Raw genomic sequence first — 7,287 nt, 5'->3', positions numbered from 1 at the left:
GCTGCACGCACCTTCTGTGCTTTTCCGAAACTTTTTTTTCTTCTTCACTGTCTCTTTGCTATTAAGAGGCATAATTTTTCATGTGACAGAGTCCATCATATTCCATTTTTTATCTGGTATCATTTTGAGCTTCCACTTGACATAGGGCACTCTGTCCCACTTCTGCAAGACGGCCTAAGCCAAAGCCCAGCCTGCCATTGGCGGGGTCATTTCTCTTGATTGCTGGCAGATTGGATGAAACTGAAAGCAAGGGGTACTTTAGTTAGCCTTAATTAGGGCCTGCAGTACATATGTTCTGTTCCAGATGAGACAACTTGATGGAAAAAGCAGCAGGAAGTCATTAGAAAACAAGTAAATAAGGCATTGTTAAAGATAGGGATGAGGAAGGTGGTGAAACACTTGGAAAACAGATTACCTTTGTTTCAAGTTGGAAAGAAAGGCAATTTATTCTGAAGAATGTCTGAACCTTATCAATGTAGTTTCTAACAGCTCCTTGTCACTTTTCTATTATTGTTTACAGGTAAAAAACAAATCTTGATGTGTAATTAGTGTTTCATTCTTATTTAAAATGTAGGAAAATCATGTCAGTGTTTAATTTGTAAGTTTGAATGTCTCAAAATCATTATAGTTTCTATTTATCGAGTATTTTCTATGTGCCAAGTAACGTTTTAGAGTGGGGGCTTTACAATATTTTCTCATGCAGTTCTCATAGATACACTATAAGAGGCTATTATTATTGTGATCTACAGATCAGGAAATGGAGATTTATGCAAGTGAAGTGATTTGCTCAAAGTCACCCCATGAACCAGGGGCAGAATCAAGGTTTCAGTCTAGGGTTTGGATATGCTTTGGTTGCTCAGGACTGCAGAAATGTCGTGAGAAACAAACTGTGGGTGCCTGGCTTGTGGGTACTTCTGTCATTCACAAAAATTCATCCTTAAGATTTTCCACTTTTCAGGGCTGGACAGGGGTACAGTGGCAGTGTGCTGTTCTGTGGGGCTGGTCATATAGGAAGATTGTGGGTTCCTAACTGGAGACTTCCCTAGGCATGCTGGATCCATGCCCATGATCCATGGGGCAAAGTGGGACATTAAGATCCTGTTGGAGACATTGCAATTTTCTTTCTCTCTCTCTCTCTCGGAAGAAATTAATGGATACAATCTTTTATTTTAAGTCTGACATTTAATTATTAATTTCCTATAAGAATTTGTGAAGGGCATTGAGAATAGGTGTTTAGAGAGAGGATGTCACAGTTAACAGTACGCATATGTAGCTGAACAAGTGAAAGGAAGTTTTGAGTTTGCTTTGTAAGAGAGAGATTTTTGTTATAGAACGTATGTGCTTGCTGGAGACAGAGAGAGAGAAAGTGAGAAATCACCCTGAGAGCAAGATGGCCACATCACAATCCCGTCTCCTCCATTCTCCTCCTGGGATTTTGGGCACACATTTACATGTGCCTGGAGTGAGTTTCAAGCTTCTAGGTCTAGGACTTGAACCATGGTTGGCCATGTGGGAGTTCAGTGCCTCAATCACTATGTCTCCTGCTGGTCCCCTAAAGTTTCAAGGTTTTAATGTGCTCAGTGCCAATCAGCCTTCCCTCTGAGCCTGCCTCTCACAAAACAGGACGGTATGGGCCAAAGGAAAAAGCCTGGCCATGGAATTGAAGCTGGGATTCCTGCTCCCATATTGGCACATTCTGTGGATTCTACCCTCCACTTTCCAGTGTCAGTAAAAGTTTTGGTTTCTTTTACTGAAAAGGGTAGTAATGATTGTACCATGGGTTTACCCTTAAGTATTTAAAATAAAGGACACATAGCATATTATACGCTGGACCTATATCTGGTCTCTTTCATTTTTCTTTATGGATTGACGTGCAATCTCATGACCCATATGGCTGTTTCAATTTTTCACGTTCTTATGAATCATTTTAATTATGTAACATAAAGGGAATGGACTCTGACAGAGTTTTCCCCACATTGTGTTTGTAGTAGCTTTAGGTGAGATTGAGAATTGGTGAACTCTTCTTCAGGTGGTACTTTTGAAAACCTCAAATATTTGAATATTTGTTGAAGTAAATGCTACAATTCTAACCTTTTTTTTTTGCGGGGGGAAGGTTTTTGCTATAGGGCATGTGCACTCACGAGAAAGACAGAGAGACAGAAAGACAGAAAGAGGGCGGATGACCACGCCGCAATCTCTTCTCCATTCTCTTCTCGGGATCTTGGGCACACATGCACACACACCAGGTGTGAGTTTAAGCCACCGGGTCCAGGACTCAAGCCACGGTTGGCTACATAGGAGTCTAGTGACATAGCCATTATGCCAATTGCTGGTCCCATACAATGCTAATTTTTGAAATTATGACTTGGTTGGGCCAGCAGGTGATATGGTGGTTAAGGCACTGTACTCCCACATGGCTGACCAGGGTTCAAGTCCCAGACCTTGCAGCTTAAAACATGCCAGAAGCATATGTGTATGTGCCTAAAAACCCCAGTAGTGGTATGGGAGAGGAGGAATTGCTGTGTGGCCATTCCCCTAGGGTGATTTTTCACTTTCTCTTTCACTGCCTCTCTGCCTCTGGTAAACCACTAGCTCTATGACAAAAGTCTTAAAAAATATTTTTTTAAAAGCATAAAGAAAAGAATTACAACTTGGAGTGATTTTCTCTCAAAGAGAATATTCTTTTTATAGCCACTATTAAATATAACTATTTTATCATTATTAAATGTATCTTCTAAATATAACTACTAAATATAACTACTATTAAATATAACTATATTGTATTCCCAAGATTCTAAGTCAATAATAGGACACCAAAAACTTTATTTTTACAACATCCCAAATATTCTAATGCCATGCCACATTTGGGATCCACTGCCAGAGAGGATGACCTTGAAAATTCATATCATAATAAAGTCAGCCTTGCCATATGTGCAGTAGAGAATTTTGCCTGTCTACATAGGCACATGAAAAAATGAGTAAGAAAATACATGAATAAATATATTGTAAATGTTGGAATCAGCAGATGGCAGAATGGTTACATTGCTGGACTCCCATAGAGTCGACAGCAGTTTAAGTCCCCAGCCTGGTAGCTTAAAATTTATGCCTGGCATGTATGTGTGCATGCCTAAAACTGTGAGAAGAGAATGGAGGAGAAGGGATTGCAGCATGGTCATCCTCCCTGGGCGGTGATTTCTCACTTTCTATCTCTCTCTCTCTCCAGCAAGTGCATACAGCTTATAGCAAAAATCTCTTTTTCAAAACACACACACACACATATATATACATAAAATCAATGTTCATCATTTTTAATACTCAGGATTTTTCCTTCTCAAGTCAGCTAATATCCTTAGCTACTTCTCTATACAAAACATTTATAATTCAAAGTCAGAGAGAAAAAACATGCTCTAAGATTTTAGATGAAGCACCCTGAAAGGAAGGAGAAAGCATTTTCTATTTAGGGTCATTGAGATTTTTTTTCCTATGAAGGACATTGAAATATGAATTAAGAAAGGACATGATATTTTGAGCTGAGTCTGTAAAGAATGGGGAAAAAATTTAGCATGTGGTGAGTAAGACTGAAGGGTGGCTAGATGGTAAAAATGGAAATGATATATTTCAGGAAGCTGAATTATATGGTACATAGATTAAATTGAACTCTATGAAATTCTTATTTTGATGGCCAACAGTGGCCTAATTTCATGTAGTTCAACCTAATACAAAAATAATAAATGTCACTTTGACTTGCCATGAGGGTATATGACAAGATGTGTGAGTTCCTAATGGCTGAAAGATCTTTTCTGTGGCCAGATAGTGGCACATGGTTCAACACAATGCTCTGTATGTTTGAGTTAGATACAGATTGTGGTATAAGGATCCTCATTGGGGTGCTGTTCCTGTGTGTCTCTTTTTGCCTCTTTTGCTCATGGAAGAAATGAATAGGCTTTAAAAATAAAGAAAAAGTCCCTTTGGAATCTCATGTCTGTGCATGCTTGGATGAGACAATGGAATGGTGAGCTTCAGCTAGATTTCAATCCTGATCCCATCATTTAACTTGGTCAAACCACTTAAACCTCCTAAACTCAGGCAATTTAATTACAAAATGATAATCACAGTACTTAACTTCACTGTTTGTGAAGGTTAAATGGAATCATCAGATAAGTTTTTTTCCAAGTGTCTAGCATGAAGTTGACCTTCAGAAAATGCTAGATAGAGCAGGTGTGGTGGTTAAGGTTAAGGTGCTGGACTCTCACCTAGCTGAACACAGTGTGAGTCTCAGATGACCAGCGTGACAGTCATGCTGGGCCTGTGTGTGTGCATGCCCAAAATCTCTAGGGGACAATGGAGGATAAGGGATTGCAGCATGGCCATCCCCCGTGGGAGGTGATTCCTCATTTTCTCACTCTCAGTCTCTCCAACTAGCACATGTATTCTATAGAAAAAATCTAAAAACAAACAAACAAACAAAACAAAACAAAAAAAATAAATTAGTTATAGCATTGTAACAGAAGTTCTGGTCTTAATTGGAAAAGTTTTGACAGAAGAACTGAACAAATCCCTTGGAAAACATCTGTAATGCCTTCTCCTGCCCATTCTTTTTCTTCTCAGCCTCCCCAGCCCTGATACATCCCCAACAGTAGGCTCTCTCTCCACCAGCTGTTTAGAGATTTCAACTGCCAGGGAGCCCAACTGCTCACATATGTTTGAATTGCTTCCTTTTTATTTAACCTTCTTGCTAGAAAATTAACAAGTTCAACTTCCTCCTTTAAGTTGCCAAGGATTTTGCACTTGGAGTTGACTGTTGTAAAACGTGCATGGATAATTGTTGATTGTTTCTTTGGCACAGTCATTATTTATGCAATTATTTGTAGTACACACATTAACAATTCATTTTCTGTGGCAATTGTAGAAATAACTCATGAAGGTGAACAGAAGTTGCCTGGGATTTTCATAGCATTTTTCTTTCCAAGTTGTGCAATTACCTACTACAAATGGGATTAGTGTATAGGGAAGAGACAGATGCCTGCACCCTTAGTACAGCATAATCTACAAAGTTTAACTTGGGTGTTTATCATATTACTTTACAGTTAATAAGTCCTTCCATATGCATACTGTGTTTCAGTATACAGTGGCTTTCTTGTACATTACCTTATTAGAAGTATCAGAATGAAAAAAAGGTATGGAAAGCCATAGAAATAATTGCATTTTCAGACAGGAAAACCAGAACTCTACTACATTAAATGGCTGCTTATGGCAACACTGCTAGTAAGTAGTTAAATCTGTATTCTAGAACATTCTTTAACATCGAATATTCTTCCTTATGCCTCTATCTTTAGATGTGCATATACATAGATAATCTATCATTCTGTTTTTAGAGGGGTCTTCAAAAGTTCAAGAAAAATGCTACGTGTAAATTTCAAAAATTTTTGCAGCAAAATTTGTATTCTAATTCCATTTTCTATGAATTTTGGAAGTCCCTTTTATACATACAAATTTGGTATATATAAAACACAAGAATATATACCATCTAGCCTCATAGTATTTTTGTTTACTTTATATTCATTTTAAGTCAGGCATTTTTCAATAAGAAATAGGTGGCATGCACATATATATATATATATATATGTGTGTGTGTGTGTGTGTGTGTGTGTGCGTGTGTGTATTTCACTGCTAATGTTTATAAGTAGCATCGAACCTTTCCATTTAACTACATTTTTATAATGAAGTAAGGCAGCTGGAAGGTTAGCAGTGTTCCAATATTATGGCAGTTTATGTGGGAGTGGGACACTATTGTTTATATCCAAATATAAAATATGTTCTTCATTTTTTAGATACCTTTCATAGTGCTTTGTTGTAGTTTCTTTTTAGACATAGCCAGAGTTCTGAATTTGGCCGAAGTCTGTGTGTGTGTGTGTGTGTGTGTGTGTGCGTGCAAATGTGTGCAAACACCAGAGAGTGTTTATAAAAAAGAGACAGAGAGAGGAGAGAAGAAAGCAATCCCCCCCAAAAACTGGGTTGCAATCCGGTCTCCACTTCATCCTGTCAGGATTTTGAGCAAGCAAGCACATGTTCTCAGAGAATTTTTCAAGCCACCAGGGTCAGGATATGAACCAAATGGTCAGCCATGTAGAATTTGGCTCTCTTAATTACTAGACTATGGGGACAACCTATGTCCGAAGTCTTCTTTTTTGCTACATAGGTTGTAGCTTCTTTTTGCACCATCATCCTAAGTTATGCCTAATTGATCCTTCCTCTTTTCTTTTTTTTTTCAGCTTTTATATTTGCATTTATTCTTTATTAAACTTTTAAAACACTATGTTAGGTGAATATTAAAATAATAACAATAGCAAGTAGTGAGCCTATTATGATTACAGTCCTTCACTCATTCACTACTGCACATAAATTGCCAGCAGTGTTATTTACCAGCCCCATTAAGAGGTCTGACACCGAACACCACCTCGGGGACGACGTTCCTCATCCTCATATGCTTCTCCATTGTAATGGTCCATCTTTCCTGGTTTGAATCCAAGTCCACCAGTTCTACCTGGTCTATTTCATTGGTCTCTTCTACTTCCTTCCTTTTAGGTAGAAATTTTTCCGGCAAAGAGAGTTTATCAGGAGACAGAAAGCCATTCTCAGGGAAGTTTACCTTAAATTCAATGATTAGGCAACCCTTTTCATATGCTCTACGATAAATTGGCATGCCTTCATTTAACACACACTTCGTATCTCCGTCTCGACAAACTGACCTGGATGAGAGGTGATGACTATGGTTCAGTTGTCAAGAGTGGAAATTGGCTTCTGGAAGTCACACAATGCTTTAACCAGCTGTATGTCCATACACATGAAAAGGTCTTCTCCTTGTCAAGTAAAAACAGCATGATTTTTCTGATTTAGTACAATGATAATATCTCCTGGTTCCAGTCCTGACTCTTGGTCTCCTCCACCATGGAATGTCATCTTCTGACCATCTTTCATGACTTTGTCAATATGAACTTCTAGAATCTTTTTCTCTCAAACTATCTTCCTTCCACTGCAACTTTTACATCCATCTTTACGACTGATTGGCTCTCCATGGCCTTGGAACTCCATGCATACAAACTGAATTTGCTGAACCATTCCAGGTCCTATCTGATGAATTCTTATTTGCATTCCAGTACCTCAGCAATTGGGACAGCACTCCACTGCTCCTTTCTCACCACCTCGGCCTTCACATTTGTCACAAATCACATTCTTTTGCAGGGTCAGTTTTCTTGTTGCACCATTATATAAATCTTCTAAGGTTAC

At 38.5% G+C, this 7,287-nt stretch overlaps 1 pseudogene; it reads right to left on the bottom strand.

Annotated features, from left to right (window-relative positions):
• The window catches only part of LOC102496354 (dnaJ homolog subfamily A member 1-like), a 70,159-nt pseudogene extending 62,974 nt beyond the window's left edge, over window positions 1-7,185 (bottom strand).
• Between the last annotated feature and the right edge of the window lie 102 nt (window positions 7,186-7,287).

This window comes from Tupaia chinensis, unplaced genomic scaffold (assembly GCF_000334495.1).
Source record: "Tupaia chinensis unplaced genomic scaffold, TupChi_1.0 Scaffold139431_1, whole genome shotgun sequence".
Taxonomy (NCBI): Eukaryota; Metazoa; Chordata; class Mammalia; order Scandentia; family Tupaiidae; genus Tupaia; species Tupaia belangeri.
The sequence above is the reverse complement of the archived record's forward strand: the minus strand, read 5'-3'. Positions and strand labels throughout refer to the sequence as shown.